General features: G+C 40.7%; 1 protein-coding gene across 3 annotated transcripts in view; it reads left to right on the forward strand.

Annotated features, from left to right (window-relative positions):
- The window catches only part of LOC124227799 (translation initiation factor IF-2-like), a 62,867-nt gene extending 52,094 nt beyond the window's left edge, over positions 1-10,773 (forward strand). For 2 of the 3 annotated variants that reach the window (XR_006885560.1, XM_046641713.1), the window contains 2 exons: positions 9,983-10,093; positions 10,714-10,773. The gene's annotated coding sequence lies outside the window, so the exon portion shown is untranslated. Of the gene's footprint in view, positions 1-8,461; positions 8,554-8,797; positions 8,863-9,982; positions 10,094-10,713 lie in introns of all 3 variants that reach the window. The other variant, XR_006885561.1, reaches the window with a different exon arrangement.
- The last annotated feature ends 949 nt before the right edge of the window (positions 10,774-11,722 follow it).

The following is an 11,722-nucleotide window of genomic DNA, read 5'->3' on the forward strand; positions in this document are numbered from 1 at the left end:
GTATTAAATCCTCTCTGAAAGTTTGGTAGAATTCCTCAGGAAAGCCATCTGGTCCTGGGGTTTTATTCTTTGGGATGTTTTTGATTGCTGTTTCAATCTCTTTCCTTGTGATTGGTCTGTTCAAATTGTCTGCCTCTTCTTGAGTGAGCTTTGGGAGATTGTAGGAGTCCAAGAGTTTATCCATTTCCTCTAGGTTATCCATTCTGTTGGCATATAGATTTTAGTAGTATTCTCTTATAATCTGTTGTATTTCTGCAGAGTCTGTTGTTATTTCTCCTCTTTCATTTCTGATTTTGTTTATTTGAGCTTTCTCCCTTTTTTTCTTTGTAAGTCTGGCTAGGGGTTTGTCAATTTTATTTATCTTCTCAAAAAACCAGCTCTTTGTTTCGTTGATCCTTTCTACTGCTTTTTTGTTCCAATAGTATTTATTTCTGCTCTGATTTTTATTATTTCTCTCCTTCTGCTGACTTTGGGCTTTATTTGTTCTTTTTTCTCTAGTTCTGTTAGGTGTAGTTTAAGATTGCTTATTTGGGGTTTTTCTTGTTTGTAAAGATGTGCCTGTAGTGCGATGAATTTTCCTCTTAATACAGCTTTTGCTGTATCCCATATGAGTTGGTATGGCGTGTTATCATTTTCATTTGTCTCCAGGTATTTTTTCATTTCTTCTTTAATTTCTTCAATAATCCATTGCTTGTTCAGTAGTGTGTTGTTTAGTCTCCACATCTTTGTGCCTTTCTCAGCTTTTTTCTTGTAATTAATTTCTAGCCTTATAGCATTATGATCGGAGAAGATGCTTGTTATTATTTCAATTTTTTTAAATTTGTAGAGGCTTTCCTTGTTTCCCAACATATGGTCTATCCTTGAGAATGTTCCACGTGCGCTTGAGAAGAATGTGTATTCAGCTGTTTTAGGATGAAGTGATCTATATATGTCTGTTAAGTCCAATTGTTTTAGTTTTTCATTTAGCTCCACTGTTTCCTTGTTGATTTTCTGTCTGGATGATCTGTCAATTGATGTGAGTGGGGTGTTGAGGTCTCCTACTATTATTGTGTTGTTTTTAACATCTTCCTTTAGGTCTGGTAATAGTTGCTTTATGAATCTTGGTGCTCCTGTGTTGGGTGCATAGATGTTTATAAGCATTATTTCTTCTTGATGAAGTGTCCCTTTGATCATTATATATTGTCCCTCTGTGTCTCTCTTTACCTGTCTTATTTTGAAATCCACTTTATCTGATATAAGAATTGCAACACCTGCCTTTTTTTGCTTGCTATTAGCTTGAAGAATTGTCCTCCACCCCTTCACTCTGAGCCTGTGTTTGTCCTTGGGGCTGAGGTGTGTTTTCTGGAGGCAATAAATTGTTGGATCTTGTTCTTTAATCCATTTTGCCACTCTGTGTCTTTTTATTGGAGAGTTCAATCTGTTTACATTATTTATGCATGTGGACTTAATGCTGTCGATCTGTCGCTCATTATCTTGTTTTCCTGCGTTTCTTTTCCTGTGTGCTTTAGCCTACCCATTTAATACTGCAATTTCTTATGCTGGGTTTCTTAGATTTTTCCTTATTTATGTTGTGTGACTCTGTTCTGTTTTTTAGTTTAGTGGCTAACCCTGAAGTTTGTATTTAGAATCTCATGTATAATATAGTCTATTCTCTGGTGGTCTCTTACTTACTTGGCCTATATTGATTTAGACCTTTGCTCTTCCCCTCCTAAATAATAATTTTCATTTCTTATTCCAACTCGCATTATGAATTTATAGTTAGAGTGATAAGATCGTCCTTGTTTTGGTAGTTTCCTTACTTTTACCCTAATGCTATAGTTGAATATTTGCTATCCTGTTCTGGTTCTATCCATCAGTCTCCCTAGTCTGTGGTTTGTGACCCTTTTCTCCCTTTTTCCTTTTTTCAGGTATGAGAGCCTTCTTGAGGATTTCTTGTAATGGAGGGCTTTTAGTTACAAATTCCGTTAACTTTTGTTTGTCTGGAAAAGATTTAATTTCTCCCTCATATTTGAAGGAAATTCTTGGTGGATAGAGTATTCTTGGCTGAAGATTTTTATCTTTTAAAGCTTTGAATATGTCACTCCATTCTCTCCTAGCTTGTAAGGTTTCTGTAGAGAAATCCGCTGACAGTCTGATAGGAGCTCCTTTGTAGGTTATTCTCTTCTTTTTTCTTGCTTCCCTGAGTATTCTTTCTTTATCTTCCCTTCTTGCCATTTGTACTACTATGTGCCTTGCAGTAGGTCTTTTTACATTGACAAATCTAGGAGATCTGAAAGCTTCCTCTACACACATTTCTACCTCAATTCCTAGATTTGGGAAGTTCTCTTCTATAATTTCATTAAGCACACTTTCTGCTCCATTTTCTTTTTCCACGTTCTCAGGAATTCCTATGATCCCTAAGTTCTTACTGCTCACTGAATCGACTATCTCTTGGAGATGTTCCTCGTTTTTTTAAATTCTTAATTCTCTTTCTCCCTCTGTCTGGAGCCATTCAGTCTGACTATCTTCAATTATGTTAATTTGCTCTTCTATGGTGTCTACACGGGCATTCAGGGAATCCGTATTCTGTTTTATCTGGTCCATTGTGTTTTTCATCTCTAGTAATTCTACTTGATTCTTCTTTATAATTCCAATCTCTTTTGTGAAGTACCTCCAGAGCTCATTGGCTTGTTTCTCTAACTTTCTCTCTACCTCATTGGGTTTTTTGATTATAGCTGCTCTGAACTCATTATCACTTAGTTTACCTAATTCCAAGTCCTCAGGACTTAATTCTATGTTTTTTTATTGTTTTACTTCTGGGCCGGGGGTTTTATAAATTGCTGGACGGTAGAGGAGCGGTTTTTTTGCATGGTGGTAGAATTCGGTTGCAGTTACAGCCTGTCACCACTAGATGGGGGTCTAGAGCCACGTGTTATGAGCTCTCCGCCTTCGGGCAAGATGGCGGCGCCCAGTGCGCTTTTCCGTGAGGGAGGGGCTGCTATTCTTGTGTGCCGATCTGGATTTGGATCAGTTCTGTTCTCTGGTCTCCCGAGGCCCTGGGTTTATGGGGTCCCCACGCATGGAAGCTTTCCCCCGTCAGCAGGTTTCCACTGAACCAGTGGCGGGAGTCCTGGATGATCCCCTGGTCACACGGCCCCTCCCCCGCTCCTTCCCAGATCCACACAGCAGGGATTGCAGACTCTAGGGGAGGGAGCGGCATTCTCTCCTACCCGTTCCAGCTCCTCCAAGGCTGTCAGCAAGGTCTATGTTCTCCGCCTTCTTGATATTGTAGGTCTCTAACGTGTTGGTGTTAGATTTATTCTCTGAAATTCAGTTTTTCCAATACTTTGTGGTATTTTGGAGGGGAGAGAATCCCAGGTCAGCTCACCCTGCCATTTTGCTCCGCCCCTCTCGAGTGCCCCTTTTTATGCTCATAAAATATATTTTGTGTTCTCTAACTTTGCATTTACCTTATTATGTTACATTTGCTGCTTTTCTTTGCCTGTCTCCCCTACTGGGTGTTGCTCTCACTGCGGGAAAGGAATGTACTTGCCACATGGTGGACCCTCAGTAAACGTCTGTTGAATGAGTGAATACTGCTGCATCTTCCCAACACCAGCATCTCCCTCTTGGCTCGGCTGCTTGATTGCGCCTTTACTCTCAGGCCACAGATTAGACCTGACTCTCTTCTAAGACTCACTTTGTTCCTGTTTAATTTCCGCCATGTAGTTGGCTTTCCTGGAATAGCAATTCAGTTACCATTTGCCCTACCTCTACCTAGATAGGCATTTAAAGCTCTACTTGGATCATTACTTACAGTAGCCATCTATCCATCTCTGGACTGATACATTGGTCTCCTTTATCTTCAGGGTCCATGCTTCTTTATGCTGGCCCTTACAGTTATACCCCATGACTTCATGTATATACAGCCCTCTCTTAACATGTATCAGGAGTTTACCTACATTTGGTCTGAATCTTGCCCTCTCTCCATCTATTCCAACCTGCCACCTCTGAAGCATTGGTTTTAACTCACTGGTTCACAAGATACTGTATACACATTTTCTTTTACCATCATTGTCATTACTCTCAATATAGGTATGCCCATTCAAGAGGTTCCCCCAGGCTCTTTCAGACTTGATTCTGTAATTAGCGTAAACCTCTCTTGTACCCTGGTCATTTTACCTAACTATAAGATTTAAAATAAGCCAGGCAATTAGCTGAGTGGAAATTAATATGTATTATTTATTCTTTGTTCTTTTCAAAAATAAAAATGTGTTTAACAAATATCCAAACTGAATATTAAATAACATTTTATATAGATGATCATATAATTTTCTCTTTTATTCTGTTCATGGGTGAATTATGCTGATTGACTTTCATGTATTCTTGGAATAAACTCAACTTCAGGGTGATATATATTATCCTCTTATAGCTAGACTTAGTTGGCTAATATTTTGTTTTGGATTTTTGTATCTATGTTCATAAGAGAGATTGGTCTGCAACTTTTCTTTCTTGTAGTATTGTTGTCCAGTTTTGGTATGATGGTAATGAAGGCCTGACAAAATGCTTTTGGAGTATAAATACTCCAGCTCTCTTGCTGCTTGAGTCAGATAACAGACACGAGGTATTCCAGATTTCCCCTGTGGACGCAAGCTGCACATACTTGCAGTGGCAACTCTTTTTTGACTGCCTTCCCTTCCTGTCTCACTTCCCCACTTTCCTACTAATGTTTCCTGGAATCACCTCCTTATACTCAAATCCTTCTCTTGGAATCTGCTCTGGGGGGAACGTAAACTAAGACAGGATCATAGGCTCTCAATTCCCTACTGTTTGGGCAGCTTTCGGATGCCTTCAAGCAGATGTGTGTTTTATTTTATCCAACTTTCCTAGCTGTTCTTGGTGAGAGAGTTGGTTGGGTATAATCTAGTCCATCAGGGCTAAAAGAAGAAATGCTTAATGATATTCTATTTAAACATCATATATCTAGCATAAAAAAATGAACCACCTATGTACAATTTGGAAACTTTCCTAATAGTTGGATTCAATCTTTAATATGTATGAGCTCTGATTTAAAGTAACCCTGGTAACATAGCCAGTCTCAATCTTTGTAATTCACTCTGAAGGCTTATCTTGGAGTCAGATCCCTCCTGAGGAAGGTTCACACGTCTGGGACTTCAGGTCAGTTTGGGGTTCCTCTAGCTTCTCCCAGTGACCTGTGTTCTCATCACTATGTGGCATTGCACAGGTTATTTAAAGGTAAACCCCAGTTTATCCTTCTGGCCTCCTATTGCCTTGGGAGTTTGCTGTCCCTCTGATGCCCCTGTATCTCTTCAAAGCAGAGAGAGAGACAGTAGACAATGAACCTCGCGTTTGCTATGACAGCAACAAAACCTCATTTCTCCCGAACAAAACTTCGACTTCCACTTTACCTAAAAAAGAGAGAAACATTTCTATTCTCAACCACCACTGCATCTCACGCTTCTTATACATAGCTAAATTTAAATATGATAGCGTTTCATTTATTGTTTGAGTTGTCCCACTAATCTGCAACTTTTGTAAATAGCACTACTTAAAAGGGACACATCCCTTTTCACAGAATATTTTTTAAAACAACTTTGACACAATGTTTAGCATTTCAAGAAGCAGAACCTTGTGCTATTCTTTTTCGTCGTCTGTTTCTCCTTCTCTTTCCTTCCAGAATAATTCAGCTCAAAAGTCATTAGGCAGGGCCTGGCCCTGTGGCCGAGTGGTTAAGTTCGCATGCTCTGCTGTAGGCAGCCCAGTGTTTCGTTGGTTCGAATCCTGGGCGTGGACATGGCACTGCTCATCTAAACCATGCTGAGGCAGTGTCCCACATGCCACAACTAGAAGGACCCACAATGAAGAATATACAACTAAAGGCATATGCAGCCAAAAAAAAAAAGTCATTAGGCAGGGTTGAGCAGGTCAGTGATCTCGTTGGGGAGAGAAGATGTCAGTGACCCAAAGTGGGGCATCAGAGCCTGAAGGAGTTAAGGTGGACATGCACTCAGGGAGGCAGTCCAGCTTGGGGTGTTGGAGCCCAAGCAGGGTGAGGACGGCAAGCATATGAGGGGGTGATGGGGCCTGGCATGGAGCGTCAGAGCCTGAGCAAGGTGGGATACACACTCATATGATGGGGCCATGGTAGCCCAGTACGTGGTATCCAAGCCAAGTGAGATGAGAAGGGCATGTCTGTGAGGGGGAAGTGGCACCCTGGCACTGGGTGTTGGAGTCCTAGTGGGGTAAGGGGGCATTCATATGGGAGGGCAACCTGGCAGGGGATGTCAGGGCCTGAGAGGGTGAGAAGGGTGTCTGTGTAGGCAGGGGATGGTGTTGATGGGATATTATATATGGAGAGTGTTAAATAAGTAAATATATTGACAATAATGGAAATAAAGTTTCTCACAGTCAGAGAAGAGAGTTACACATATGGAAAGGGAGAAAACTGATGAACCCTCTGTTATTGGTCTGGAAGTAGAGATATCACTGTGAGTTCATAGTTTTCAATATACTTACATGGATACATATAGAAATATATATAAGGGTGTATAGTGTGTGTGTGTGCGTGTTCATACATAAATTCCCTAGATCTGTCACTTGAGAGGGCCTGGGGGCAGTACACCTCAATAGCAAGAGCACCTCTAGCAGCTAGATCTTGGTTCTAAGCGTAGCTCTCCACTGAAAGGATCCAGGACTCCTTGGAGAAACATCTGATTCCAGAGCTGGGACAGGAAAAGTACAGAATGAGCCCAGAGTATCTTGTGCCAAAGGACACAAAAGCCAGCTTGATAGTAATGGATTAAAATCCATTGAATAAAATAGAACTATGGATCAATATGATATAAACAACTGAGTAAATAAAAATATTGATGAAGGACAGGGTATCTACATAGTTTCAAAGTACTTCCCTACAAATTATGTAGTAATTACAAAGGGGAAAATTATAACTTTATATTGGTGGTCTGGTAGACACCACCTTAATCTAGTGATGAAAGTTCGTTATCACTGATAATAGATCTTGGTGGGATGCAATGAGAACAACACAGTCTTACTTCCTCACTTCGGTGATATTCCTGCCAAAGATGGTGTGTCACCTGGATATAACCAGAAGGAAACATCAAACACATCAACATTGTGTCTCTGTCTCTATCTTTCTCCATCTCCATCTCCATCTCTATCTCTGTCTCTGTCTCTATCTCTATCTTTGTCTCTTTCTCCATCTCCATCTCCATCTCTATCTCTATCTCTGTCTCTATCCTTATCCCTATCCCTATCTCTATCCCTATCCTTCTCTCTCTCTCTCTGAATCTCAGACATACCTGGGGAAATTTGTTTTTGTCATTGACTTCTTTAACATGCTAAAACATTTTAACTCTAGAATCTAATCTTATAGAAGTTTTGAAAAGATAAGTCTCCAAACATCCCTTATAACTATCTATGAAAATTAGTTATAAAATGTAGTTTTAAAAAAATCTGAGTGTAAAGTTCATTTATGAAAGAAATGTCCAGACATTTATTTTTGAAAAGTGAGACAAATGACGAAAGTATTGCTTTCACTTGTTAGAAATCAAAGAGTCATGATAGGAGAAAGTCAATATTTACCCAATAAATATAAACATAAATTTCCATGATACATATTAACGTAGTATGCAGCAAATTACGTGACCATAAAAACACTAAGTCCTTTATTCATACACTGCACTGTCTGAACTAAATTCTCAAACTGGCTAGGATCTGTTACAGAGAATTGTGTACCTTTTCCTTTTCTAAGTTTGTGAGACTGTAACTCTCACACTTCTTTCACTAATCAGTCATGATGAATCTGAGGCAGTGGCTGAAGGTAAGTTCTTTGTTATATAGAGTTCATTGGTAGACCATTTCCACCTCGAAACTCATTTTTCTCTAGGTTTCTGAGACACCCACTGTCCTGATTACTTTCCTTCTTCATTGATCAGTAAGTCTCCATTTCTTTTGCGGACTCCTCCTCTTCTAGCTGACCTTTAAAGCTAAGAGTGCCCAGGGTTAATCCTCATTCCTCTGCTCTATCTACATCCTCCTGCTAGGTGGGGTCCTCCAGTTCATGGCTTTATATACCATTTATAAGCTTATGGCCTTCAAATTTTGGTTGCCAGCCTAGACCTCCCTTGCTGGTCTTCAAACTTGTATATCCACATTTTGAATTAACTTCTCCACTTGGATATCTAATATCTAAGCAAACTTAGCATGACAAATATAGGACTATTGATTTCCCCCTTACTCCCAAACCATCCTCCACACACCCTCCCTCATTTGAGTTAGAAGTGCCATCATCTACCATTTTCAGTTTAGTAGCTCTGGCTAAAAACTCTGGAGTCCTCCTTGAATCTTCTTTTTTCCTTACAATTCACAGACAGTCCATCAGTATTCTTGTCTTTGCCTCTAAAATATATCCTAAATCTGACAATTTTTCACTCTTTCCAAGGTTGCAAGCTTGGTTCAAGACACTGGACTATCGCAACAGCCTCCTAACTAGTCTTCTGGGCTTCACTCTTCACTCTACATAGCAGGCAGAGCGTAAGTTAGAAAACCTCACTCCTCTACTTAAAGCACTCCTGTGGCTTCCCATAGCAACCAGGATAAAATCCAAACTCTTTATTATGATCTACAAGAGCCAGCATAATCTGGCCTTTAACAAACCCCTGGACCTCATCTCATCCTTCCCTCCTGTTCACACTGCTTGTGTTAGTTTTCTATTGCTGCTGTAACAAATTGCCATGAACTTTAGTGGCCTAAACAACACAAATCTATTCTCTTACAGTTCTCCAGGTCAGAAGTCCTAAAATCAGGGTGTTGGTAGGGCTGTGTTCTTTCTGGAAGCTCCAGGTAAGAGCCCATTTCTTTGTCTTTTCTAGATTTCAGAGGCCATCTATAATCCTTGGCTTGTGATTCCATCTTCCATCTTCAAAGCAAGCAGTGTAGCAACTTCCATTCTCTCTCTCTGACCTTCCTGCTTCCCTCTTATCAGGACCTTTGTGATTACATTGGGCCCAGCTGATAATTCAGGATAATCTCCCTATCACAAGATCCTTAAACTAGTCACATCTGAAGTCCCTCTTGCCGTTAAGGTAACATATTCACAAATCCCAGGGATTAGTATGTGGACACCTTTAGGGGGTGGATTATTCTTTATTCAGCCTACCACACCACTCTGGTCCCACTGGCCTTCGTCCTCAATCCCAACTAATTTATTCCCATCTCAGAGCCTTTGCCCTTGTTGATCCTTCTGCTTAGACTGTCCTCCCCAGTTGGCTGAATCCAGCTCAAATGCTACTCCTTAGAGGGGCCTTCCCTGAACATCTCAGATAAAGAAGGTTCTTCCCTTACCACCCTTTCTTATATTGCTCTAGCTTATGTTCTCCGTAGCTCTTATTTGTTCCTGAAAATATCTGATTCATTGTTAGAGGGGAACATTTTCTCCCCACTCCTCTGATTTCCATGAGGAGGGCATTTTCCTTGACACTCCTCGCCTTTTGCTCCACCCCTTTCTCCTCCCTACATGTGGGAAGTGGGTTATCTGAGGAGTGAGTGTGAGGAGAAACTGGACATGAGTACAGAGACCCTTCTCCTTCTCTTTTGGGATCTGCCTGCCTGCAGAGAGCACTTGTTCCCAATTGTTTTCAGCCATATATAAACAGTAAAGGCCCAGTGGTGTGGGGAGACCTGCCTGTGGTGATCCAGCATCTTGGATGACTTGAGTGGATGAATCCCCAGGGGAAGTGGGGGTTGAAAGCTCACTTGGCTCCCACATTTAAAGCCAGACTCTCTGTGTCAGCTTTGTCAGTCTTAAAGGTGATGTTTGGTCTCTACCTGCAGATTCTATCATCTTATTTCTTAATTGGTTCAGAACCTGGACAGGGAAATGGGATGCCATTTGTTGGCATCTCCCTCAATGCACCCCCGATTTTGTATTTGAGTTTTTGATGCTTCTTTTCCCTTCTGATAGTGAGTCCTCGAGGGATGGAAGGGTATTGGCCTTTCCTCTGCCTAGGATATCCCCACCACCTCAGAGAGTGCTTGGCACAAAGAATGTACTCAATAAATCTTTATTTAGCAGGTAAGTTTCATGTTAAAATACAATAGACACTGACTTTTGGTTGTGAATTCATTGCAGATTTACTGTTAATAGGTCAAATTAACTAAGGGCAAAGGCAATCTTTTGTCTGAAGTTGCCCCTATTAACTTACAACTTATTTAAAGATATAATAATGCTTTCCATGGAGTGTATCTTTAAAACAAACCTTTAGACATTAGTAAGTCTTTTTTTACAAAACAGGGTGTTAGGTGATGTTTTCTGCCACACAACTCGTGTTAACTTGACAGCTTCCACAATTAGCACTAACATTGTAATTTACTTATTAAGCCTGAGTACAAAATTTAAGATTTCTACCATTATGGCATTTTGTGTAGCCTGGAATGTAAAATAGTACATGTGATATTTCAAGATTTTTGGATATTTGACAACCAATTATTTAGCAGGCATCCTGCAACTACTGTATGCGACACGTTGTGCTGGACATGGGCTTACAGAGATGAATAATGTACACCCTCAACCAGCAAGCTAGTGGGAGATAGAACTATGAGATAATATTAGAGCTTTCTATGTGCCAGCCCCTTTATTGGGGCCAGCCCCTTAGCTGAGTGGTTAAGTTTGAGTGCTCTGCTTTTGTGGCCCAGGGTTTCACCGGTTTGGATCCTGGGCATGGACGTGGCACCACTCATCAAACCAGGCTGAGGCAGCATCACACCTAGCACAAGCAGAAGGACCTACAACTAGCATATACAACTATGTCCTGGGGAGCTTTGGAGAGGAGAAAAAGAAGAAGAAGTAGAAGGAGAAGAAAAAGAGGAAGAAGAGGAAGAAGGAGAAGAGGAAAACGATTGGCAACAGATGTTAGCTCAGATGCCAATATTAAAAACAAATAAATAAATAAAGGCTTTTTTTTAACACATTTAATACAACAACCAGATAAGTTAGCTACTATAATATTCTCTGCATTTTATTGAACATACAGCAAACAGCCTTGGGAGATATACTGTCTCCCTTTAGAGCAGACAGCAGTTTCCCTAAACTCAGGGTTTCTCTCCTGTAACCACACTACATGTGTAGGTGTCATCTGGTCCTTTCTGCTTCACCCTGTGGGCACTGGGGCTCAAGGAACCAGCGCAAAACATGCTGATACTCTGGCTACTGTGTTGTCGGTAATAAACTGTCCTTCATCTCTGACCCAGGAGTTTTGTATCTTTTACCATCATCCATGAAACTATGACAGGCTAACTTGCTAATTTGCAAGTAGGGTAACATTTCAGAGTCTTCACAGTTCTTGATGCTCATGAATGAGGAAATTGAAAGCCAAAGTAGTTCAACAACTTACCCAAACTCAGTTGACCAGTGAGAGGTAGAGATGGGATCCAAACTCTTGTAGTCCAGGGAAGTTGATGAGTTTAGTTTCAGGCCTATGAGGTTTGAGGTTCCTTGGGCCATCCAACTAGTGATATATCCGTTAGGTCTTCGATCATGTATGGAAGCACCCAGGATGTATATTCACATTTGGGAACCAGTTATATAAACGCTGTTGCTGAGATGATGAAGAGAGGATAGAACACGTAGAATCCTCTTTCTAGAAGCTTGGCTGTGGAGAGACAGAGATAGATTGGATGCTAGAGAGGACTTAGAGGGGAGATC

Source organism: Equus quagga, chromosome 16 (genome assembly GCF_021613505.1).
Source record: "Equus quagga isolate Etosha38 chromosome 16, UCLA_HA_Equagga_1.0, whole genome shotgun sequence".
Taxonomy (NCBI): domain Eukaryota; kingdom Metazoa; phylum Chordata; class Mammalia; order Perissodactyla; family Equidae; genus Equus; species Equus quagga.